Source organism: Antechinus flavipes, chromosome 3, assembly GCF_016432865.1.
Source record: "Antechinus flavipes isolate AdamAnt ecotype Samford, QLD, Australia chromosome 3, AdamAnt_v2, whole genome shotgun sequence".
Lineage (NCBI taxonomy): Eukaryota > Metazoa > Chordata > Mammalia > Dasyuromorphia > Dasyuridae > Antechinus > Antechinus flavipes.
In genome coordinates, this window is record NC_067400.1 from 631,796,937 (window position 1) to 631,823,868 (window position 26,932).

At 40.1% G+C, this 26,932-nt stretch overlaps 1 protein-coding gene across 2 annotated transcripts in view; it reads left to right on the forward strand.

Annotated features, from left to right (window-relative positions):
- Window positions 1-26,932, forward strand: part of LOC127556797 (zinc finger protein 850-like) — a 92,764-nt gene that overhangs the window by 24,972 nt on the left and 40,860 nt on the right. The gene's annotated exons all lie outside the window — the stretch shown is intronic.

Below are 26,932 nucleotides of genomic sequence, written 5' to 3' on the forward strand. Positions count from 1 at the left end.
GCCCATCTCTGAGCTTTTTTGTTGCCTTTGTCTTTGCGAATGGGGGGTCATCTGACCTTCAGCAGCACCACAAACGTGCTGCTCTACCAGACTCGGCTATCGGACAAGCCCTCCCTTCCCAGCCCCACCCCACTCCCTTCGCCATCCCTTCTTTTCTCACCCCAATACTTCCCAAACGTCAGACGTTACCGTCCCCGGATTTATCACCGATTCCCATTTTCCCAATTTCAGATCTTGCCCACAAGGACCCAGGAGTCCTGCCTTGTTCCTGGATCCCGGTTAAAAACGTGGTGCTTCTGCCTTCCGACTTAGGCCCCCGTTAGATTCAAGAGTTTTGCCTGCCCTGAGGACCCATTCTGGACGTGGGCCCCCAAAACTCCTGTCTGATTCTGCCTCTCTCCCCCCTATCCCACAGGTTCTTGCGCTGCTGCCCGATTAGACCCCAGGCCATGGCTCCTTGTGTGCAGGCTCCCTTTAGGGTCGCCAAGCCTAAGCTCTACCACAGGGTCCCAGGCAACTTCCCCAACTCCTAGGAAGACCTCAGGGCACAGTCATGCTGCTTTCCCGGGATCCGAGTCCCTCCCTTCGCCCCCTCGCGAAACCTTCTGCCCCTCCAATGTCGCTGATCTCCTTACCCTGAGCTGTGTCAGAATTTCTATCTCCCAGATCTTACCTGGGCTCTCCCTTCCTCCTGCTTCCCTGCCCCCTCTCTTAAAGCCCTGAAACTTCGCTTGATCCGCCCTCTCTCTCCCCGGGTTAGATCTCAGGCTTCCCCAGCTTCCCCTGGTGCTTCCATCCAGAGCCATCCTTCCCTCCCCTAGGTTTATTACATATTCACAAAGCTTCTACTTCCTTCGCGATGCATACATTGTTTCCTCCTGAATTGAGAGGAAGATTACAATGTTACCAGCTCTCCACCCGCCTTCCCCCCCCCCCCCCAGGTATACTGATAACATTTTCTCATATAGAAGTAAATAATGAGGTCCTTGGAATTGGTCTTTAATGTTTTCCTTTTTTCTGGATCTTTTATATTAAATTTTCCATTGAGTCCTGGTCTTTTTTGTTACAAATACACGAAACTTTTTCAGTTTGCAAATCTCTATTTCTCCCCCTCCTTCCATATTATATTCCAGATTTCTGGATAAATTATTCAGGCTTCAACTCCAATTCTTTTGTTCTTTGAAATTTACAACCCATGGTCTTTTAGAGTTGAAGCAGCTGGGTTTTGTGAAATCCTATTTCTGCAGTGTCGAAGTCTGTCTTATTTTCTCAGCTCCTCCTTACTGTTATGTTCTGAATTCTGTCCAGAGACTCAACCTCAGCAACATTTCTCACCTAGTGAATCACACATAGAGTTCCTCAACTGCTGTCCTGGAAATAGTTTTGCTCCCTAAAATACTGCACTTTCCAAGCAAGTTTTTAGTCGTCATTGTCCACAGCTGTAGCCGGCACTTCGAGCCTTGACCTGGATGCTTCACTCCTGCCTTACTCAGTTGTCATGAGGTGAAAATTCTTGAGGAAATTTGTTTTACATTCCTGCACCTCTGTAACTTTTGTAAATTGCTTATCATCTTAAGGTGATGTTGTGGGCCAGAACGCTGAACTTGAAACAAGGATTCTTACGGGGTACTAACAAAGTGGAATTGATGAGACAATGATTACCTAGTTTAGCATGGTGCTTAATAGTTCTCTAATTCAGTATGATTGATTTAATTTTACAAGAAATAATGGTTTCCTAGTGATATAATAGTTGGTTTATACTCAGTGTAGAGCATATAAGCTGGCAGCCTCAGCTAAATTCATTTTAGAGAGCTAGAGAAGACAAGGGGAGTGGACTGAAGCACAAGCCCTTGGACTCAGATTCATTCATCCCATCTCACACTATCCTGCTGGCAGGCTCTCCTTCTGCATTTCGGCACTGAGACCAAGGCTGGTCTGAAAGACTCTCCAGAAATCTGCCCAGCCCCAGGAAGGAAATAATAAAGAATCTGGACTTTTAACAGCTGGCTGTTCTCCTGGTGATTACTGAACTGAAAAGAAGGCTGCCCCAAAGAGCTAAAGAAAACTGAACCAAGAACATTACAGGTGAGAGGAAGTGAAAAGGGGAGGGAGAGAATTTGGAACTGAATAAAATTTTTTAAAGTGTTAAAAATTGTCTTTACATGTAATTGGGAAATAAAATACTATTTGATATTTTAAAAATGAAGTCACTCATCCTCAATCCCCTCTGTTCCAAATGTCTTTTAGACATATCGAACTAGTTCTCTAATTTGAGATGTCTTACCCTGTAAGACTGAACTCATTTTCTTTTCTTTCTCTTTTCCTTCTTCCTGATAAGTGCTCCACTACCCTCTCATTCCCTCAGGCTCACGACCAAGATGTCCTCCATGAACTGTTTTTTATCCCCATTTACATCATGTCAACCCTTCAACATCTCTGCAATCCGTCTTCTCTGCACTGATGTTGTTTTCACTGTTGTATTGTCTTCCATTGGGAAACCAATCAAACTCAGGGAATGATTGTATTTTATTATTATTATTATTATAGCAATACAATCAATCCTTGAGTTTTTTTGATTTCCCAATGGAAGACAGTACAAAAGTTCTTAGATTGTTTCAAATCTTGAGAGTTGTGACCACCTGCTCTCTAAGAGTTCTGTGATAAGAACAATTTTTTGTAGTTTTTCAGTCAATTCACTTACTGTACATAAGTACATTACAGCACAAGAATATACATTATCAGAATGTTTGATCATTTTACTTTGCATTGTGAGTCCTAACCCAGAAAAGGCAGCTCTGAAAAATCTAAATTATTAGTATATTCAGTATGAATATAATATGAAATATTCATTACAAATATAATAAAATCAAACAACATGAAAATAATAATGGTTTCACTATGGAAAGGCTTCTAGAAAGTTTTCATTTTTCTGAATCAAAAGTTTCTTTTGATGATGATGTTTTATTCTTTTTTTAAATCTTTTTTTTTTTTTTATTATAGCTTTTCATTGACAACATATGCATGGCTAAGTTTTCAACATTGACAGTTGCAATCACTTTTGTTCCAATTTTTCCCTTTCTTCCCTCCACCCCCTCCCCTAGATGTCAGGTAGTCTCATACGTGCTAAACATGTTAAAGTATATCTTAAATACAATATGTGCGCACATATTTGTACAGTTCTTTTCTTGCACAAGAAAAATTGGATCTAGAAAGGTAAAAATTAACCTGGGAAGAAAAACAAAAATGCAAGCAGTCCAAACTCATTTCGCAGTGTTCTTTCCCTAGGTGTAGCTTGGTCTGTTCAGATGATGTTTTATTCTTGAAGAGGACCACAGATAAAGGGAGATATCTTGATTTGTGTTTGAATGGGATGTAAGTGTAGTGCTCTGCCAAGTCCAGTGGCAAGATAAAAGTCCTGAATCCTTCCTCCAAGAAAACTTCAGGTGATGGAAGCATGGGGGAAGGGGAACTCATGGGAGATAAAATGAGCAGCTTGGTGGGTAAGTGGCCAGGTAAAATAAGAATTGTAGGGCTGGAGAAGAGCCTTTCCAATGGCCATTGGCCATGTGATGATGGGCAGGGCTGGGGGAGGGAGGCAGGCAGGCAACATTCAGAGGTCATCACCGTGGATGATTTTAGGAGTGAGGTCCCACCCTCCAGGCTTCAGGGGCTAGGCTGCTTGGGGCTCTTGAGCCTCAGAGGACATTCCTGGAATAGACTAATGGGAATCCGGAAGGCTTGGAACTGAGATCTCTGGGCATTCTCTTGGATCTGCCATTTTCTACTTATTGCAAACCTTCCCTGCTTGGGAAGGACCCAGGTAGGTCTGAGTCAGGACTCTTCACAAGTTGCCTTCTACTGGCTGCCCTTGCATAAACATTCATACATCTTATCTGCTCTGATGGCCAGTGTTCTCCCCATCTGTCAGAACAATTTCCTTCCAGTTCTGGCTACTTATGAATTCTTGGCTCCTATCTCTTAATCAGGTTCCCAAACATTTCACAAATATCCAGTGTTGCTCTCTTAAGCTTGTCATTGGGCTGTATTTCCCCAAAGGCAGGCTTTCCCCATAGTAACCTAGGAATCCCACTTTCAGCCTACCCTTCTGGAAATGGGTATCCTAGCTCTGCCTCCAGCTCCTGTTTGGGAAATTGATTGTGTCCCTTCAGATATGATTTCTTATGAGGTTCCACAGGCTCTTCCTTTCTGCCCCCAGGACCCTCCTTGGTTGCAGGAACTGAAGCTGTTCCCTGGGCCAACTTCTCTGGACCCATACATCTTAGGCTCCTTCCCAGACATGTGACTCACTGTTGGCACATTCCCTTGTAGGATTCTAAGTTTACAATCTACCCAAGAGTCTTAGATACTTTGCCACATCTTCTGCTTAGATTTCAGGACTCAACCATCTTGTTTTTCCTGATTCAACTATTCACCTAAAACATTTCTGGACACTTAAATTTCTTCTTTTTTACCCAGGAGTTTCCTGCTCCTTCCCTCACCATAGGTTCTGGATGCTGAATCCCAGACTAGATTGTCTCTCAGTCTTAGGTTTTTTATGGTTTTTCCCTAGGGGCTCCATCTCAGAGCCCTTACCTCCTTCGTGGATCCCTCAGTCAGTTTATTTTCTAAATAATATGTCTTTTGGAGAGAAGGGATCCTGGGAGGACCAAGTCTCACTGGCAGGGAGATTTCTGAGTCAGGGGACATTGAGGTTCTACACACTCTCATCCCATCTGGGGCCTTAAATCCCTCTAGCCTCGTGGGTCTGTAGGAAGGTGGGGAAGAGAAAGATATCAGAAGAGTAGAAATAAGAGAAGGTGAGCTCATTTTCAAGTTTTTACCATCTCTCCACAGTCATCTTATTCCCTGTCCCTTCTATCTTGTAAACTCCTGACTGCCCTATGGCCAATAGTCTTGGGGACCTTTCTCTCCCAGACTTGTTTTTGACTGAGTAAAAGGGAACATTCTTGGCTTCATTTCTTCCCCAACTTTAATCACTCAATGGGTATTGAGACTGAGAGATTAGCTTAAGATCAAGGTCTCCACTGCTTCCAGTGTCATCTCCACCATCCTGATCTACATCTGGCCACTGGAGCCAAGGGGCTCTGGAGGAGGATGTGAGACTGCTGACTTTGCACCTCACCACCCTCTCCTTCCCTGAACCCATTCAATTAACTAACTTTCCAATCTTAGCTGGCCATGGACCAGTGGACCCCATTGTTAGTCTGTCCTGGGCCTTTGTTCCCCTTTTACCCAAGTGAGACCGATCTTTCCTGCAGTCCTTCTCAATTATCTAGGGCTGGAAATTTTTCTCACCATCCTTTTGTCCTGTCTCTAACCTGGACTACTCTATCTAACCTGGTAGCTCCTCTTTGAGCTACTCTTAATGCCCATTCGTTAACGGCACAGCTAGGCCACACTTATCCCTCTTCAGACACCAATCCGGATCCCATAGAGACAGACCACCAGTAGGTAGGGGTGAAGTGAAAGAGAACTTTATTCTTAGATAGCCTCTATTTATATCCCCCTGAGGATCTAGGGGAAGGGGAGGTCCTCTAAGAATCTGGCATAATGGAATTGGCCCGATAAGAAGGAGGGAGGTGGGCTAGGCTTTGAGAGCACTAAGGAGGGAGATGTGGTACCTGGGGTCAGACACCGCCTCCTGGGGCTATGCCCCACCTTCATGTAGGACTCGCCTGCGCCTTGGTACCTCTTATCCTTCAGGTCCTCCCACATGCCTTGAACTGCATTCCATGCTTCTAGAGGCTTTTTAACCCTTACACTGTCACTCCACTCTTAAATGAAAATTACTTCATAGGAAATTTGAGAGAGTTCAGGCAATATCCTGCCTTTTTTCTCCCATCTTGACTCCACCATTTTCATTTTTCAACCTGCCCCTCCTTTCAGCCTCGATCTCTCTGTTGGTTGGGGTCTGTGCCCTAAGGAGAGGGCCAGGGGATTAGTAAATCCACTGAAACCTCATCCTCTGTAATTTCCTGTAGGCTAGCCCCCTGTCTGGGAAAAGAAGGAAACAACATCTGTGCAGTTATAATCATCTCCCAACAGCCTGCAGAGGACCAAGGCCTGGCCCAAGCAGGGAGCCTGGAGCCAGAGAGAATGGCCCCTGAGAACCACAGACCCCCACCCCAGGTGAGTGTATTCTGCTCAAAGTAAGCCCAAGAGGGCATTTCCACAGATCTGGAGGACGGTCTGTGAGGCTGGCCATCTCTCTTATCTGTGGATCCTTTACAAAAATGGGCAGGAAAGTGAATGCAGTAATAACAACAGTGCCCTCCTCTCTGCTGTGTTTTGATTGATTCATTGCCCCTTTGGCATCTTGAGCACTAACTCCCTTCCCCCAGTTGCTGCCCCCACATGTTTAAATTTTCCCTCAATATAGGTCACTGACATTAGGTCATTAGAGTCTATCCTGTGGGTATCATGTCTTGGTTTTAGTCCAACACTATCTCTTTGCTACACACTTCCCCTCCCTCCCCACCAACACACATACCTTTTAGCCACTCTGTGTCCTGTGGTCTAGCTCCCTCCTGTAGCCACTGACTTTCCTGGAAACCCTTGACCTTGTTGTCTGGAGCAGAACCCTGGAAGCTTCCTCTTCCCTTGTCCTTTCCCTGGCTGGTAGCAGAGCAATGCTACTGCTCAGCTCCTGTTGCCTTAGGCCACATAGAGCTTCCCAAATCTCTCTGAATCCCTTGTCTTTACCACTTTTATGGTTATTATTATAATATTTATTATTTTTTCCCAAGACAATTAGGATTCAGTTACTTTGCCCAGGGTCATACAGCTAGGAAGTATTTAAGTATCTGAGGTAGGATTTGAACTAAGGTTTTCCTGACTTCAGGGACAGTACTCTATCCACTGTTCCATCTAACAGCCCCTATTATAATTTGTTTTAACCTTAAATACGAGAGAAGAAAAAAAAAATTCAGATAAGCAGCAGAACATAACAGCAGATTCGATAAAACAAACTTACATAATAAATGCTACACGTGGTTCAGGAGCTGTCCAGCGTTTCTTTGCTTCCTGGTAGGTTTTCTTTTGTTCCATTTTATTTTCTTTATCTCCTGAGACTTGTCAACTGCAATTAGGTACTTCTAGAATCACTCCATCATACTCAGCTCATAGTTAGCCTTTCTCTCCCTTTACCAATGCTTAGGTCAAAGCAACAGGCATTTAGAAAGGGAAGAGGTTTTGTTTGAATATATAGGACATAAAAAGAAGGAAAAATCAGTCCCTGTCCTCAAGAAGCTTCTATTCTAATATGGAAGACAACATGTCTGCAGCTGTGACCACATCAGCTGTTTACAGTGTAGGTTGGAAGCCTTTGCATGACTGTGCTTCCAAGGGTTCTCATAAGGGATATGACCTTTGAGTAAATCCCTTCTCTCTGCTTCAGTTTGCTTTTGTAAATTGATGACCATTGGGCCAGATCCATTACCAAGTGTGTGATTCTTAAATTTGGAACGCAAAATCTTACAAAATGAATGTTGAAAACTATCTGTACTTGCATTTGGAAAAATAAAATATTATTGGGAGAGGACGGGGGAAGGATAGTGTTTTCATCTGGATAAGGCTTAATTTCTGGCTTTTAGAAAATACAAAGGATCTTTTTGTCTCCTCAGTGATCATGGAAATGTTTTAGCTCTACAGCACATGATACTTGCTAGCTTCACACAAACACTTCATGCCATTTTTTTAAACATAACACTGTCTGCTTTTACTTCCAAAAATCCTCATCTCTCTCTGATAGAACCCGTAACTTTCCTGATTCCACAGGCAGCCATTTCCTATTAAGACATTTCTCAATTTTATTCCACCTGAAAATAATAAAATGTGTTTCTCTATATTTGACTGGTCTTTGGGGGATGTTGACTCTGAATCCTGTAAGGACTGTCACCTTTGGGCAAATCCCTCTTCCATGCTTCAGGTCCCTTCTATACATTGAGGAGCATTAGATTAGGTCAGTTATGAAGTGTGCTTCAACTCTTAAGTCCTCTGGGCGTTGGTGTTTTAGGAGTTGGTGACCTTCAAGGATGTGGCTGTGGACTTCAGCCCGGAGGAGTGGGGTCTGTTGGACCCGGATCAGAAAGAGCTGCACAAGGAGGTCATGCTAGAGAATGCCGAGAACTTGCTCTCCCTGGGTAAGGAGATCTTCCCTGGGAACTCTGGAACTGCCATCAACAGGAGTGTCACTATCCCCTCCCTGGGGTGCAGAGTTTCAGGCTTTTACTAGTTCTCAGAAAGGCCTAAGGGCTGCCTCCTGTCCCTAAGAGACAGGGTCTTCCTGCTGCCTGGTTCTTCTATGGGTGGTCTTTGCTTCGTAGGATGGGAACCCGGCAGTTGTGTCTGCAAATCTGCTGAAAACTGGTCCTGCCCCTTTTCACTGAACATGGGATTGGAGAAGGAACCTCTTCCTCTTGGGGGGAACCATTTTGTCTTTGCAATGTTCTTTTGGGTAAAAAAAAATACATTTTTACCTCACTGCCCCTGGGGTAACTCATAAATTCCCAGCATACTAAGTGGGTCCTTGTTCTTTCTTCCTACATCTCCCAAAGGCTTGTACAGATACAGGGGGAGAAAGGGAAGGGAGTTCTTTCCATACATTTGGTGGGATCCAGGCCTTGTGCTCAGAGCTTCTTTCATGCACATTATCCTACTTGATTCCCACCAAAACCCTTTGTTTTGGGCTCCTTTATCCCCATTTTACAGGTCTGGAGGCTGAAGCAAACAGATGCAATTACTTGCCCAGAGTCACAGAGCCAGCATGTGTCTAAACCCAAATTTGAACTTGGGGCTTCCTGATGGCAGGCTTGGTGCTCCCATCTCTCTGCTTCTAGCTGCTTCTAATGTCCAGAAAATGGAAGCCGTGGGATGTGGCCATCCTGCTGGGAAGGAGGCAGCAAAATCAGGATCTTCTGATTCTAGATTGCCTGCATGGCCTCCTTTCCCCTCTGCCCTCTTCCCCTGGCAATAAGCACCCTGAAAACCATCTTTGAATTGTCCTTGGAACCACCCAGTGCGCCTTGCACCCTTGCCCTGTTCCAATGAGGAATAAATGACAAGTTTCAAGATTCACACCCACTATCTTCCCTCTGCCTAGGACTTCCAGTTCCCAGAGAAGATTTCATCTCCCATGTGGAGAGAGGAGGCCTGAGGAACTCCTGTCCTGGTGAGTGAGTTGCATGGTGGGGTGCAGGCTGCCATCCCAGGAGGCTTCTTCATGTAATGGGCATGGGGGTGGGAAAATGGGCTTGGAATTCCTTTTCAGACTCTTGTGGTAGGGAGATCCTGAGCACCTCCATGAACTTCTGAACCTCAGTCTTTTCATCTGTAAAATGAGGGGGTTGGATTCATCGACAATCAGTTCTCTTCTAATGAAGAATCAATGGCCCTAGTGGAAGTCTTTGTTGGAAATTTGGGGCCATCTAACTATCTACAACCAAAGAAAAAGAGCTCAGGCTGTCTAATATGACTTTTCTTAGGTCTTTTAAGCCAAAAAGCATTTATTTGTACTTTTTTGAAATTTATTTAAAATTTTTAAAAAATAGAAAAAGAAAAAAAAATAGAAAAAGAAATGAACAAATTTTAAGAATGTTTTATGTTCAGCAGAACATAAGGGAAGATTCAAGATCTATAATAAGAAATTTCCATAAAGCATAAGTGAAAGATACTGTATTCAGAACTGTCCATTGCTTTTTGCTTTTCTGTAGTTGTTCTTTTGTTTTCTGCTGTACTCTTTTACTTTAATCTCCCCTCCCTGCCTTTCATCCTCTGCTAACTCCCCCACACAGGCTACAGTTAAGCACAGATTGATAGGACAAGTAACAACCTCGGAGGAAAGCTGTCCATAAGCTGGAATTGATTAATTGGAAGACTCTCTTCCTGCATCCTTTCCTTCCTTCCTGCATTCTCTCGCTCTCTCTCCTTTCTTCTTCCTTCCTTACCTGTTTCCCTCTTATTTTTCTTATTTCCTTCCTTCCCTCTGCTCACCTAAGATATACCTTTACCTACAAATGCTTTTAAAAGCATTCTCTCCTCCCCCTCCCCCCTTTCTTCACCACTGAACCATCACTGGACAGATTTCCTTCTTGCTTTCTTTTTTTTTTTTTTTTTTTTTTTTTTGCTGAGGCAATTGGGATTAAGTGACTCACCCAAAGACACACAGCTAGGAAGTAGCTGTGTCTGAGGCCAGATTTGAACTCAGTTCCTCTTTGCTTCAGGGCTAGTACTCTATACACTGTGCCCAATTTCTTTCTTAAGGAACAAACCTTAAATCAAAATCAGTCTTATTCTCGTTGACCGCTTATAGGTCTCTTGCTAAACCCCATTTAATCTTTGTTTGGGTCCTCATTGACTTAGACTGAGTGTAAGTCACAGTCATTACTGCTTTGGCCAGAAACCCTGAGGTTTTTTCCAGAGTCACTCGTTCATTCCTTTTTATTTATTGAGATTTTTTTGGGCTAGGTGAGAGAGGAGATTCTTCGCCTCCATTGTTCCCTAGTATTAATTATTGGTACAGCCTCAGTCACAGGAAACCTGTTGGGAAACCTTACCTTAAAAAGGGCCACGTCTCCCCCTGAATCCAGAGCCATCTGCAGTAATCCTGATCTATACCTGACCATGGGACACAGATGGGTCTGTAGGGTAAAGTGAGCCTAGTGACCTTGGGCAACCCTCCCTCACTTAAATCTAAGTTATTCACTACATAACTGACAGCTTCCCTTAAGTTAGGGATATGGGAGGGAAAGACTCCTGGTGATTCTATAATAGGACCAGGAGCCCTAGGCTCTTGTTATCTTCACTATGGGATCTGTTCATAGGTGAGAGAGAGCAGGATTCAGAAATAGAAACATATTTGGCACCTCAGAGAGACCAGCATGCAAGCACTGAGGTGGGGTTGGACCATAGGATCAGCCCTGGATAATGTCAATCAATAAATATCAATTAACCACCTATTCTGTTCTATGCATTGCATTAAGCCCTGCATGTACAAAGAGAAGCTTTCAAGAAGTTTTAAATCCAGCATAGAAACTTGGAGATGATTTGAGAATAAGCAACAGTTTATGAACCTTATTCTTAGCTAAAAAACAAAGGAAAGTGTTTTTTTATGGAAATGTGTCATGTTCAACAGACATATGCATATAAAGAGAGAGGAGAAAGGAAGTAGATGAAGGAAGGAAGAGTTGAGGTGGAGAGAAAATCATAGGGACAATGATAGCAGTTAACAAGCATATGGTTCCTACTGTGTGCCAAGAGTTTCATAGGTATTATTTCTTTTGATGCTCACAACAATCTGGGAAGTGAGTACAATTATTACCTTCACTCTACAGGAAAACTGAGGCAAAGAAGCACATTCCCAGGGGAGCAGACCAAGGTGGTGTCTGAGAGTGAGTTTAAAAGAAAGGGTTGTAACTAAAATGGAGAACATCTATCTAGTGCAATGGATTGAGAAGCCTCAGTTTCCAGGTTCCAGTTCTAATCTCCTGCAGGGATTTGGATCAGGTTACTCAGTCATTCAGAGTTCATAGCCTGGTTTCTAAATTATGAGAACTTGCCTTTCTCTCAGCTTTGTTGTGGGGGTCCCATATCATTGTATTGTGTATGGAACTCTGTGTTGATTGAATCCCTTTATTGGTGTGAGCTAATAGCATTTAAAAACCATTGAATCTGTCCATTTTAGTTTGAAAACTTTGCCTGGAGAAATTAAAAGTCAATGATTTTATTATCAGCCAGCATTAGAGGGTATATTTACACATGTGTTTATTTCTTTCAGATGCAGAGAAATGGTTTGATATGAAGGAGATGAGTATAAATCTGAAAATGATCTCATGGAAAGACCTTTTTCAATATCATGAACACAGAGCTGTTCTTGCTAAGCACAAAAAAAAACACATTGGAGAGAAACATTGTAAATGGAATACACACAAAAATACTTTAAGAGACAGTTCCAGTGTTGCTAAAGATAAGAATATACATCCTGAAGAGAAAACACCTGAGTGTCATGAATGTGATAAACCTTTTCTTGTACTCTCTTTCCTTGCCAAGCACCAGAGAATCCCTGCTGGAGAGAAACCTTATGAAAGTAAGAAACATGGAAAGATTTTGAGAGAGCGATCTACTCCTGCTAAACATGAGAAAACTCATACAAAAAAACAATCTTACATCTGTAATCAATGTGGAAAGGGTTTCCAGTGTTATTCCAACTTGGCTCAACATCAGAGAATTCACACTGGAGAGAAGCCTTATGAATGTAATGAATGTGGAAAGACTTTCATAGATCGCTCCTACCTTGCTGTCCATCAGAGAATCCACACTGGAGAGAAGCCTTATCAATGTAATGAATGTGGAAAGGCTTTCATATATCGATCCTACCTTGCTGTCCATCAGAGAATCCACACTGGAGAAAAGCCTTATCAATGTAATGAATGTGGAAAGGCTTTCACATGGAGTAACAGTCTCCGTGAACATCAGAGAATCCACACTGGCAAGAAGCCTTATAAATGTAATGAATGTGGAAAGACTTTCACACAGAGTGATAATCTTTGTGAACATCAGAGAATCCACACTGGAGAGAAGCCTTATAAATGTAATGAATGTGGAAAGGCTTTCATATATCACTCCTGTCTTAATGCACATAAGAGAATCCACTCTGGAGAGAAGCCTTATGAATGTAATGAATGTAGAAAAACTTTCACACGGAGTGACAATCTTCGTGAACATCAGAGAATCCACACTGGAGAGAAGCCTTATGAATGTAATGACTGCGGAAAGGCTTTCACATATCACTCTTATCTTAATGCACATCAGAGAATCCACACTGGAGAGAAGCCTTTTGAATGTAATGAATGTGGAAAAGCTTTCACAAAGCGCTCCTACCTTGTAGTACATCAGAGAATCCACACTGGAGAGAAGCCTTACAAATGTTATGAATGTGGAAAGGCTTTCATGGATCGCTCCTACCTTGCTGTCCATCAGAGGATCCACACTGGAGAGAAGCCTTATGAATGTAACGAATGTGGAAAGACTTTCACATCTCACTCCAGTCTTGCTGTCCATCAGAGAATCCACACTGGAGAGAAGCCTTACAAATGTAATGAATGTGGAAAGGCTTTCACAAAGCGCTCCTACCTTGTAGCACATCAGAGAATCCACACTGGAGAGAAACCTTATAAATGTAATGAATGTGGAAAGGCTTTCAAGGATCGGTCCTACCTTTCTGTCCATCAGAGAATCCACACTGGAGAGAAGCCTTATGAATGTAACGAATGTGGAAAGACTTTCACATCTCACTCCAGTCTTGCTGTCCATCAGAGAATCCACACTGGAGAGAAGCCTTATGAATGTAATGAATGTGGAAAGTCTTTCACAAAGCACTTCTCCCTTGAAGTACATCAGAGAATCCACTCTGGAGAGAAGCCTTATAAATGTAACGAATGTGGAAAGGCTTTCACAAAGAGCTCCTGCCTAGTAGTACATCAGAGAATCCACACTGGAGAGAAGCCTTATAAATGTAACGAATGTGGAAAGGCTTTCACAAAGCGCTCCTCCCTTGAAGTACATCAGAGAATCCACACTGGCGAGAAGCCTTATGAATGTAACCAATGTGGAAAGGCTTTCATAGATCGCTCCTACCTTGCTGTCCATCAAAAAATCCACACTGGAGAGAAGCCTTATGAATGTAATGAATGTGGAAAGGCTTTCACAAGGCACTCCCATCTTGATGCACATCAAAGAATCCACACTGGAGAGAAGCCTTATGAATGTAATGAATGTGGAAAGGCTTTTATATATCGCTCCCATCTTGCTGTCCATCAGAGAATCCATACTGGAGAGAAGCCTTATGAATGTAATTACTGTGGAAAGGCTTTCACACGGCGTGAAAGTCTTGGTAAACATGAGAAAATCCACATTGGACAGAAATCTTCAGAGAAAGCTCAAATCTTGCTTAGCAACAGAGAGAACACATTAGAGAAAATCTTTTAAGTGTCTGAATCATGGTAAAGTTTTTAATCTATATTAGTCCCTGATTAGACATGGGAGATCCCATACTAGATGTAAAACCTCATTCATATAATCTACATGGAAAAACATTCAGGCTCACTTCACCCCAGAATTGCTTCTAGAAAATTCCTAGAAGATTGAAACCATGGATAAAGGCATAAAAATGAAGGACAGAGCTTGTTAGTCAGCAGGGATTTTCTGCTTTGGAAGAAATCTCCTATGGACTTGGCATGGGAAGGTCTTTAGTCTAGATTCATTTCTGAGTTTACATCTGAGGCTACTTAGTGGAGAGAAGACTTACAAATGTACTGAAGGAAGACATGCCTTTATCTGCAAGATAAGGGTCACTATAAATCACAATATTCACACTGCAAAGAAACATTATGCAAAATGTTTCACAACATTTTGCAGAAATGGCTTTCACCTGGATCTCATCCTTTCTGTAGAAATCTTGCTGCAGATGAAACATGTGAATATAATGAATGAGGGAAGACCTCTTCCTATAGCACAGATCTCATGAGACATTGCAATTTTATACTGTGTATAAAGGTCAGAAAAAAAAATTGAGTTTTTCTCTGAAATCCCAAGATTGATATCCAAAGAAAGTTCTTTATAATGGGGGGAACCAATCATTTTAATCTCCTTTCTCTGTCAAGAGTGATTAAGAGATTTTTAAATCTGATTTTAAATTGTTTTTCTTATTTAATTTTCCTCTTCATTTTCTTGTTTATTCCTAAATTCTTTTACTTTCCATCTGTGTGATAAATTATATGTTACACATTCTAATTTTCTTTTAAAATATCTGTGGCTTAGGTTTCCATTTTGACCTTATCTTGTTTTGATTGGGTTGGAGGGGAGGGGAGGCCTTTTCAGAAATCTGACCCCCAGAAAAGTGCCATAGTTTAGTGTGGTGTTCTTCTTTCCTTTTTCTAAAATATGATGGTTCTCTGGGAGCAGGTTTCTTGGGGAGGTTTTCTGGAGGCAGCCTTACAAAATCAGCAAAAGGTTCATTGGAATCTTGCTCTATTTTTTGTGAAGGCTTCCCCTCGATCTTTTTGTCCTAGGAGGGAACCCCAAGTTTTTATTGCAGCCTTAGAAATTTGCTCATACGCTGGTATGGGATAATAAATCTGTTCTGAATTCTCTTCATACTGACCTTCACCAGCTAGTTGGTCAAAATTGATTTGTACAATAAACCTGTTTGTCTATTGCATTGGACTTGAATCCTACGTAATTCATGAAAGCCGCAACAAATTTTGTCCCAGTTCTAAACATGTTCTAGCTATGGATTTCCAATCATTTGGGGTTAAGATTTCATAAGACAAATTATCTAATGTAGCCCCATAAAGAGTGCAACCCTTTTTCAAATCCTTAATTTTTTCCAAATTAAAAGGAGTGTATCTTCTCCCTTTTTGACCTGAAGAGTCAAGCTCTTCAATCACAGGGTATGCATTTATAAAATCAGATATATCTTCTTCATTTTTTGACTTAATTAATGCCTTTTCTAATCTTGTCATATTCTCCTTCACAGGAGATGCTGATTGTGTTTCTGCCTCTCCCCCTCCTCCTTCCTCCTCCACCCATGAAGGGTTAATTGAGGGGGGAAGGTCATGAGATGCGGAATGATCTAATTTCTCCTGCTGTGAAGTAATCCACTCAAAATTGTACTTATCTCCATTCTTATCTGATTCTTCCTCCTTTTCACCTAGTTTAGTGGCACTTCCCTCTCCTGCTTCTTCTTCTTTTTCCTTATTCTAATACTGACATAATTTCCTAATGCCAGTTGTAATAAATTATATGTATTAAGTATGTCTTTGGAAATTGAGTCAGGTCCATTTTTATTATAGAATTGACAAAGATCCTCTCCTACTAATTTCCACTTGTCTAGATCCAATTCTTTTTCCATAGAGAAACAAGGACATATGTACTTTACAGTTTCTAAAAGTTCAGTGATCAGCTCCAAAATTATATTCAAACCTTGGCTTTTCATAACCTTGACAATGCTCTCTAAACATTTTCCTTGAAGAGAAACAGAAGGCTGTTTTCTAAACATCTGTCTCCTCTTATCTGAAATTCTACTTTAATTCTTTTAACAAAATTTCTTTGTTGTACTCACCCTAATTTCTGGGTTGAGGAGACTTTTCTACTGGAATCAGGATCAGAGGTTTTTCTACTGAAATCAGGATTGGAGGCTTTTCCACTGAGATCAGGGTCCTGTCAGTCCCACGTTCAGGCACCAAAATGTGGTGTTCTCTTCTTTTTTATAACATATAATCGTTCTCTCTGGGAGCAGGTTTCTTGGGGAGGTTTTCTGGAGGCAGCCTTAGTTTCAGTTCAAAGTAATAATTATTTCAAACGCAGGCAGAAGTTAAAATCCAATCCTTTATTGTGTCCTTCAAAGTCTTGAGCTTCAGCCCCTAGTTCCCTCTGAATGTCTTCAGCCCGCACAAAGGTGGAATATGGAATGAATCTATCTCCGCCTCCGAGAGTGGGTTTCTGTCTGGGCTTCTTGCTTATATGCTATACACTGAGTACACTCCAATCATTATATCACTGGGAAACCGTTATTTGTTGTACGATTAAATCAACTCTAAACTAGATTTAAACATTGTCTCCTCAATTCCACTTAGTACCTTGTTTCAAGTTCTGGCCCATAACATCTCCTTGTAGGATCAGATCAATCATACTGAACCATGCTAAATTAGATAATTATTATCTCTATCAATTCTAATGACTTAACACTTTGTAAGGATTCCAACAGTTTAGGGCTACACTTCCAGAAAAACTCTCCCCCTTATACCTTGCTTAGTTTTGCACAAACCGCTTTGCCATGTCAGCAAGCTTTGTAAGGTATAGTTACTATTCTTAAGTGGAATGGCTTTCTTTGACAGATTGGGAGCCCAGTGTGAGATGATATATAAATTCTAATCTTGTATTTGACAAATATAAAAAGTAAAGTATTGGGGGTAAAAATTTATTATTTGGTTAAAAAGATTTAATATTCATTTTAAAGGAAAATATACCAGTTAAACAGGTAAGTTTTGAAACATTCTAGCTATAATTTTTCGCATTAATTTTACAGAGTCCAGATCAAGAGTTCATTTTCTAAGGCCATATTTACATAATCCTCTAGAAATTATTTTTCAAATATGAGTATTTCTAAGAAAATATTTTCCCCTAAATTCCAAGATGAGGAAAATTAGAATAAAAATAATGGCACGAATAATGTTTTTGAAACATGAGAGAAAATTACCAAATAACATGAATTCAGTTGATTATCTTAGAATTTTATTATGTTGCTGCCCATTCAGCCCTAGCAGGCACCCTGTGAGCTGCTAGACCTTGGTGGGGGAAGGGCTGGAGGACAAGCTGACATGAAATACAGGTCAGGTGGGAGATAAGAACAAATTCATTTTATTCACCTAAGGATAAGGGTGTGTGTGTGTGTGTGTGTGTGTGTGTGTGTGTGTGTGTGTGTTTATAACTTTTTATTGACAGTACATATGCATGGGTAATTTTTTACAACATTATCCCTTGCATTCACTTCTGTTTTGATTTTTCCCTTCTCTCCCTCCATCCCCTCCCCTAGATGTCAGGCAGTCTTCTCCATGTTAAATATGTTATAGTATATCCTAGATATAATATATGTGTGCACAAATGAACAGTTCTCTTGTTGCAGAGGAAGAATTGGATTCAGAAGGTAAAAATAACCTGGGAAGAAAAACAAAAATGCAAACACTTTACACTCATTTCCCTGGATGTAGCAGATTCTGTCCATCATTGATCATTTGGAATTGTATTAGATCTTCTCTTTGTTGAAGGTATGCACTTCCATCAGAATGCATCCTCATATACTATTGTTATTGAAGTATATAATGATTTCCTAATTCTGTTCATTTCACTCAGCATCAGTTCATGTAAGTCTTTCCAAGCCTCTCTGTAATCATCCTGCTGGTCATTTCATACAGACCAATAATATTCCATAATATTCATATACCACAATTTGCCCAACCATCATCCAATTCATGGACATCCATTCATTTTCAAGTTTCTAACTACCACAAAAAGGGCTGCCACAAACATTTTGGCACATACAGGTCCCTTTCCCTTCATAAGCCCAGTAGTAACACTGCTGGATCAAAGGGTATGCACAGTTTGATAACTTTTTGGGCAAAATTCCAAATTGCTCTCCAGAATGGTTGTATTCATTCACAACTCCACCAACAATGCATCAGTGTCCCAATTTTCCTGCATCCACTCCAACATTCATCATTATTTTTTCCTGTCATTTTAGCCAATCTGACAGGTGTGTAGTGGTATCTCAGAATTGTCTTAATTTGTATTTCTCTGATCAGTAGTGATTTGGAACACTCACATGAGTGGAGATAGTTTTAATTTCATCATCTGAAAATTGTTCATATCCTTTGACCATTTATCAATTGGAGAATGGTTTGATGTTTTCCAAATTTGTTGCTTCCCTTCTAATCTTGTTTGCATTAGTTTTGTTTATACAAAGGCTTTTTAATTTGATGTAATCAAAAATTTCTATTTTGTGATCAATAATGATGTCTAGTTTTTCTTTGGTCACAAATTCCTTCCTCCTCCACAAGTCTGAGAGGTAAACTATCCTGTGTTCCTCTGATTTATTTACGATCTCATTCTTTATGCCTAAATCATGGACCCATTTTGATCTTATCTTGGTGTACGGTGTTAAGTGTGAGTCCATGCCTAATTTCTGCCATACTAATTTCCAGTTTTCCCAGCAGTTTTTGTCAAATAATGAATTCTTTTCCCAAAAGATGGGATCTTTGGGTTTGTCAAACACTAGATTACTATAGTTATTGACTGTTTTATCCTATGAACCTAACCAATCCACTGATCAACTTATCTATTTTTTATCCAGTACCAAATGGTTTTGTTGACTGCTGCTTTATAATATAATTTTAGATCAGGTACAGTTAGGCCACCTTCATTTGATTTTTTTTCATTAATTCCCTTGAAATTCTCGAGCATATGAATTTTGTTGTTATTCTTTCTAGATCATTAAAATAGTTTCTTGGAAGTCTGATTGGTATAGCACTAAATAAATAGACTAGGGAGTATTGTAATCTTTATTATATTGGCTTGCCTTATCCAAGAACACTTAATATTTTTCCAATTATTTAAATCTGACTTTATTTGTGTGGAAAGTGTTTTGTAATTTTGCTCATATAATTCCTGACTTTCCTTTGGTAGATAGATTCCCAAATATTTTATTCTATCGACAGTTATTTTAAATGGAATTTCTCTTTGTATCTCTTGCTGTTGGATTTTGTTGGCGATGTATAAATATGCTGAGTATTTATGTGGATTTATTTTGTATTCTGCAACTTGGCTAAAGTTGGGTATTATTTCTAATAGCTTTTTAGTAGAATCTCTGGGGTTCTGTAAGTATACCATCATATCATCTGCAAAGAGTCATAATTTGATTTCCTTGGTTCCAAGAGCTCTCGTTGCTAGTCTTCTGCCTCTAGCTCAACTCCGAATGTCTCCAGCCAGCACCAAGGTGAAAGTTGGAATGAATCTGTCTTGCCTCTGAGAGAGGACTTCTGGCTCTCAATCTCCCAGAGTGCTCTGTGTCTGTCCCAGTGTGCCCCTGTGTCTGCTCCAGTCCCAGAGTGCCCTTTGACCCTGAGAGCTTCTTGCTTGTATGAGCTCTGTGTGAACACAAGCATTGTTTCTATCAGTTCTACTTAGTACCTTGTATCAAGTTCTGGCCCATAACATCTCCTTGTAAGATCAGATCAATCATACTGAACCATGCTAAATTAGATAATTATTGTCTCTATCAATTCTAATGACTTAACAGCTTGTAAGAACTCTAACAACATTTGAAGGTGAAACAGGAGTTGTTATTCCTTCTATAGTTGATAACATCCCCATCAATCTGTGGGGAAGAGACATTTTACAACAGTTGGGATTACAAATGTATATTTCAGTTTTTTAGGCAGGGCTGCTGCTGAAGACCTGCCAACACTTTCATCTTTTCCTTTACTTAGGGTTCAGCTAGTTTTTCTTAGAGGCCTTCTGTAGTCTTGGTTCTGAGAGCTTAAGCTGCTTTCTCTGGTTTCTGAATCTCCTCAATTTCCAAACGTTTGTGCTTGAGCCTCCAGTCATAACAAAGGTGGATGATGGAATGAATCTGTCTCAGCCTCAGAAAGCTTCTACTGCACTTGTGCTTTCTGGCCCTGAGAGCTCCTCTTTATAGGTTCCACACTGAGTATACATCAATCATTATATCATTAGGAAACCATTATTTGTTGTAGGATTAAATCAATGCTAAAATAGATTTAACCACTGTCTCCTCAATTCTACTTACTTAGCACCTCGTTTCAATTCTGGCCCATAACACAGAATATTCCCAGATTCTGTTGCTTGGAGTCAGAATCTGGGCAAGTATCACCAGATTATCTATTAGGAGTCTGTATCAGTAAACCTGATGCTGCTACTACTCCTGGGTGATACATTGTCTTAGTGACTGGGATATTACCTACACATTCCCCAGTTTCCGACATCAGTGCATGGATGAACACTGTTTTGTAAGTACTCTCAGGAGGTGAAATGGCCAAGCCTATTCTGCCTGGAGTAAAAGGATCCACAGGCTGAAGAGGAACAGATTTCACCTCTCTAGGGGGTATTTCAGTAGTACCAACTGCATACAACTCTATTCTCCCCACTTGTAATCCCTTTCTCCCATCAGATTGCTTCTAGGCTGATTGGTTATGTCTGAGTACTGAACTTCTAAAGACTCTCTGGGTATAGCATTGGCTGCCATCATGCCCCAAGTATTTTTTGTTTTGGGTCCTGGGGATGGGACCTTTATCCTGTTTCTTGAATCAATCTACATTGTGATGCCCAGTGGGAGCCTCTGTTGCATTTTGGACATGGGATTTGGGGTTTTGTTCTCCCACCCTGTTTTCTCACTCTGTCTTTATGCCAATATTGAGCTTTCAAATGCCCTACTTTACCATATTGAAAGCAATGATGAGTCTCTCTGGAAGTCCTTTGCCAAAAGGGATCCTGCCTTCCCCTGTTTGGATCTTGGGAAGTCTGCATCATAGCCTGGGTATAAAAGTTATTGGTGCCCACTGTGGCACAGTCTTATGATCTCCTCTAAAAGAGCATCCTTGTGTAGTCCTAGTATAATTCTTCTACAAACCACTTTAGAATTTTCTTTAGCAAGTTGCCTTATAATTTCTGTTCCTGCATTTTCACCATTAGTTCGTATGACAATTATGGCCAAGTTAGAAGACAGATAAGAGATGCAATCTTTTCTCCATTTTGCAGAAATAAATAACATTAGAAACTAATTAGAAATTCAGTTTGTGACTACAATGTAAATTTTGCTTTGAATTTCCAAGTTGTGATTTGAATATTTTTTTAAATGCTGAAGAAATGCTAATGAAATTGCTGAAAAATTCTAGTGAGTTCCAGAAGGTAGTTTGAACAAAATATCAGAGAAATTCTAAAATGAAACATAAACAGGTTGCAGCATGCATTTTAAATTTTAAATGAATTTTAAGAACTATTTGCTTGTTATTAACTCTTTTCTTACTAATAAAAAAGAGACAAATTTATGTAAATCAGAAACAACTAAAAAGTTTAAAGTTTCATTAAAAATGTAAATCTAATTTAAATTCTGTACCTCTGTTTACATTTATTAAACTTTATTGAGACAATTGCTTCTATCAGTAGTATTGGGCGAGAGATGCTCATCCTTAATCGGAGCTCCTGGGTAACAAAACCTTGAGCACTCCTTAGGGAGACTTTTTTTTTCAGCTGGAAGGACTGGAGATTGGGGATTTCTCATTGAAAAAATTATAAGCAAAGTGTGAAATTAGAATGAGTTTTGTTTCATGTTTTAAATTAAAGATACTGTTGACATTATTACTTCTCTAACTGGTATTATACACACACACTGGGAAAACATTATGTAAGAAATGAAATTAGGAATGTAATACAATTGCATTAATAAGATTTTAACTGTTTTGACATGGTTACTGTGAAACTATTAACTAATTTATTAGAGGCCATTGCCATTATGTTAAAACCCTAAATATTTAATTAGTATATATTAAAAGAGGAAATTAATAATTACTTACTGTGTGGCAGAAAGTATAAAAGAAAAGATCTTGTAAAATCTTTTTATTGATAAACCTGCCAAATTTCTTGAGACTATCTGGTTGAAGTCACAACATCCAATAATCCCTGGGAAAGAATTATTTAATTGGTTTACTGAGAAAAATGGGGTCTTCTCTTCTAAATGAAACATTCTTTTACAATGGGGGGAGGGAGGGAGGAGGATTTACAAGTTTATTTATAATATGGCAGTATTTCTGTGATGATTTGGGATTATGAAAATTATGAAGTTTTACCTGGAATAGTATACATTGAAGTTATATTTTGACCTAACTTAATCTCAACTCTCTAATCTTACATGTTTAATCTGATGTAAAGCGTATGGGGATTAAAACAATTCTACTTATTAAAGGAGACCGAGGAAACAGCACTCTGAGCCAGTAGCACTTTATTAGAGTCCATGTTCCCCTCTAATGAAGTGGCTTTCAGATCTTTCTCATGACCTGAGTTGCTTCCTCCTTTCAGGGCCCTATTTTTATAGGGCTAGATATTCAGTTATTGAAAAACAATTATATCAAATATAGAATAGTTCGATATCAAAAAATAGGATAGAATAGTGACACATAAACCAAAATATGGAAAATAATATATCAGCAGGGTCACAAATTGGGTGTGAAATAGCCCAGGCAATAAAATTCAAGACAGCTGCAATGAGTAAAATTTAGAATTTATTTGGTACCGAGCTCAGGAAGGAGTTCTGATAGGATTCCGTACCTCACAGAACTAAAGACCGCCTTATAAGCATTTCTGTTCAGTTTGTTACATTTTGACATTAAACTATGATTTGAGTTTTACAACAGGAAGATGGGGGTTTTATAGGATGAAAGGAGAATCGCACCTGGGCAGATGTTCTAACATAGATGGGGATCAGGGTTAGGCGACCACTCTCCCGGAACTGATACCCTTAAGAGCATTGTTGATCCGGCCCTTTGAAGTGCAAAAGAAGTCCCCCAATCTAGCTGAGCAAACTTTCTTCTGCTAGCCCGAGGCCTTTGAAGTACTGCAGAAAGGAGGGCCATTTGTCCATTTCAGGTGAAGTAAGGAATATCTCCATACAAGATGGACAGGCTTCTTCTCCCCAGGTTGGGAAGGAAGAAATAGCACAAGCTATCACAAATTGGTTCTAAGTGGTCACAAGATAGTCACCTGCTCCTATTGGATAAATGCTTGGTCTAGAAGTACAAAAATGTTTTGAAGTCTTTCCATTTAATTGTCACCTCTGTTAGTCTGGGTTTGATCACCATGGTGAACGAGATAAGATGAGATCTTTCAAGACAGTTGTGAAAATCTAGTAAGGCTTCATCTATTTAAAAGTTTGAGTAGGCCTGAAGGACTTTAAGCATTAAGTCAAGGGCATGCTTAAAGTGTCTCCTCCCTGCTATCCTCTTACGGGCATACTTAAAGTCTCCTCCCTGCTATCCCCCTAAGTCCCACATTTAGAATGTAAGATCCTCAGCCAATAAGGATGAGGGTCTGTGGTGGGAGGGGGAATTTGCATTAGGGATTAAAAGCATTGACCTTCTCCCCTACGGTGTTTCCTCCCTTCAATTATCTGCTCCTTGGGATCCCTTGATTCTCCCGAGAACTTATAATAGACTTTGCTTTGCTTCTAGAGATCTCTCCAGTCTTTTTTTTAATGGTTTCTGACCCACACAATGGTAAATCAAAAGAAGTGTGTTGGGCCATTAGTTAAATTCCTATAGTTTAGTAAGTGAACTTAAAATCTGCAGCTCACAACTCTGGGGCCTTATCCATAGATATGATTCCATCAGATACTGATTGGAATAGAGTAGGGGTCCAAATAAATCATCTCTCATGGGGGTTAATAATATGTATCAAGAGATTTGATACCTGTTAGTCTAGAGACAGGACAAACACAATCCCCAATCATTTTGGCTTTCGTGGATAGTCTTCATCTCTAAATGAGCCTCACAATTCCCATAAAGGATATGATAGACCTCTTTTCTCCTCAAATATGTTACACCATCTCTTTCTTTAGGTAAAGGACCTTACCTGGGAATGAATGTTTAAATATTAATCAAGTGATTTCTATGTACTAGGCACTCAGATAAGTGCTGGGAATGCAATCAAATTTAATGAATACAGTCTCTTGCCCTCAAGGAGCTTTCATTCTAAGAGGAGTAGTCAACACATAAAGAAAGAGGAGTTGGAAGTGGGGAGAGAAGTAAGAGTGCTTTAGAAATGTTTAGGAAGTGATATGGATGCAAGATAAGGTGAAAGCAAAAACATTAGGGAATCCAAGAACAGAATTCAGGTGATTTCAGCCCACAATATCTCTTAATCTGTTACCTTTTCTCCATTCATTTTGTCTCTCTCCAGCCTCATTTTTTCTTACCTAGACCTGGCTTCTCCTTCTTCAGTATTCTCCTTCTACCAAAATAATCTTCTGAATATACCACCAAGCATTTGTAGGTCACTCCCTTGCTTCTAAACTTTGAATTATTCGCCATTGACTATATAAAACTACAACCCAGTCATACATCTCAGACCCCATTTATTTCTGAAGTCTTCCATCATTTCTACCTAGGAGTATGCCTATAAATATTTAACAACCAGCTCTCTCTAGTTTCCAATTAATCTCTATTATTAATATTTTCTTAACTCTGGGCCATTAACAAACACATAAAACAAGCCCTCGATTGTAGCATTTGCTGACTTCCAAGGTATAAATACTGACGCTAAAAACTAAAAACTTAAAAAAAAATGCCAACAAAAAACCCCCTAAAAACACAATTGTCTCTGGCTCCAGAATACTCTTCCCTTTATTCCCTTCACAATCAGACTTTGATTTTAAGTTTTGGTGTAAAGCTAATGAAGTTAGATTGTAGCATATTGAATTTCATTTGCCTTTAATGTTGAGGTCTAGATTTGGGGTACCTAAATGAAATTAGGATTTAATTGAGGTCTAGTGGCAGGTTCAGGGTACAAGGAGTCAAACAGAGCTCCCCTGCAACCCCCTTGGATTTGGTACAAGGATACAAAGTTAAATGAAGTCTAGTGGCAGTACCAGTCCACAATAAAAGCATTTATTGGCCCGAAAAGCTAGATTGATAAAAGAGGTTTATTATGGGGTTTGGAAGTAAGAAAATAGGTGAAGGTAGAGATAAGAAGGAAACCGGAAAGAGGATCCAGTGGACAGAGGGTCCTGACATGCCAGGCCAGAGGCTGGCGTGTTTGGGACCTCTGCAAAGAGGGGGTTCCAGCTTGGCCCTTTTTATAATGGGAGATTTAGCTAGAGGGGCCTGTGGGTGTAGTCCCAGGTTGGCTCAGATCTGGATCTTCTATTGGAATTCAAAGGGACCAGGAATTGTGAATCAAAAGGTAATTACATTAAGTAGGAGGGGTTGGGAATCAGAAAGAAAGGAATCTTAAAGGGACCATACCCGCATCATTTAAGACATCTAGTTTGATATTAAAATTAGATATATAGATTTGAAAGACATGCAAAGAGAGATAATGTTTCTGAGATGATCAAATGAGAGGATATAGAGATAAGGAAAGCTCAGGACATAACTTTGATAATGGTACAAACACAGTTAGGGGAAGTAAAAGCAGCTGAGAAGGAATGGTCAGAGAGGTAGAACTAAGAGGATGCATTGCCACAAAAGTTCAGAAGAGGGAGTATCTCAGGTGAGAAGGTAGCCAAAAGTGTCAAATGCCAAAAAGAGATCCAGAAATATGAAAACTCAGGGAAGACCAAAACTGTGTATGTTTCTCAAGTGCTCTGCCAGTCTTTAACAAACATTTTGTTCTGTTATTTTTTTCCTCTTGCCTTCTTTTTCAGAAAATCTACTATTAAAGACTGCCTGTTTTTTGGTTTGAATTTTGTAGTGTAATGCTGGAGAAACTGAGACAAAATAGAAATTAGAGAGTATTTAATATTTTATTTGAAAGGGAGGGATTTACTGGGATCAAATGGATCCATGGTTTGGTCCCAGGGCTGAATGAGACTATTGTCTCCAAAAATCCAGCAAACAATGTGAATTCTCAATGACATATATATACGTAGCTCAGACACAGGGGGTAGAGGGAGGCAGGGGTGGAGTCAGGATGCAAAGAGTGGGAATGGGACTCTGACAATACAGTTCTGAGAGCGTGAGGGGAGCCACGGGAGATGGGGGTGACATAATGAGGGGAGGCACCCTGGAGATGGGGACAGGCATCTTGATAAGACAGTATCTGTTATTCTGATAGATTGGGATAGAGAGAGGCATCCTGATATTCTAAAATATAAGATCTTTTCTCCTTATCAAGTATTCTGATGATTAAGAGGATGGGTGATTGCAGGATTGACCAGAACAATTGGGTCACAAATCAAGGAAACCGAAGAAGGACAATTTAGGGAAACTGAGTCAGGATAATTAGGGAAACTGAGTTGGGACAATAAAAGAGAACTGTGGTATAACAATAGTTTCTAGTTAGACATGCTCATTTCCTCCTAGAGACCTCCAAATTCTGTTGTTAATGTTTTATGTTTTCATTTCATTAGTTGATTGCTTTTCTGAACCACTCCAGGGTCCTTGAGTGCCCTGTTGATGTTTTGTATGGTCAAATTATGGTCATTTTTCCTTTCTCCCTGCTCCCTTTCTTGTTCACTAGTCTCTAAAATCCTCCCCATTTGATCCCTTTCCTTCTTGATTCTAATAGCTAATCCCAAATTCACTTAGTTATGTTTTAACACTGCAACATGAGCAGTGGGTTAATCACAAAA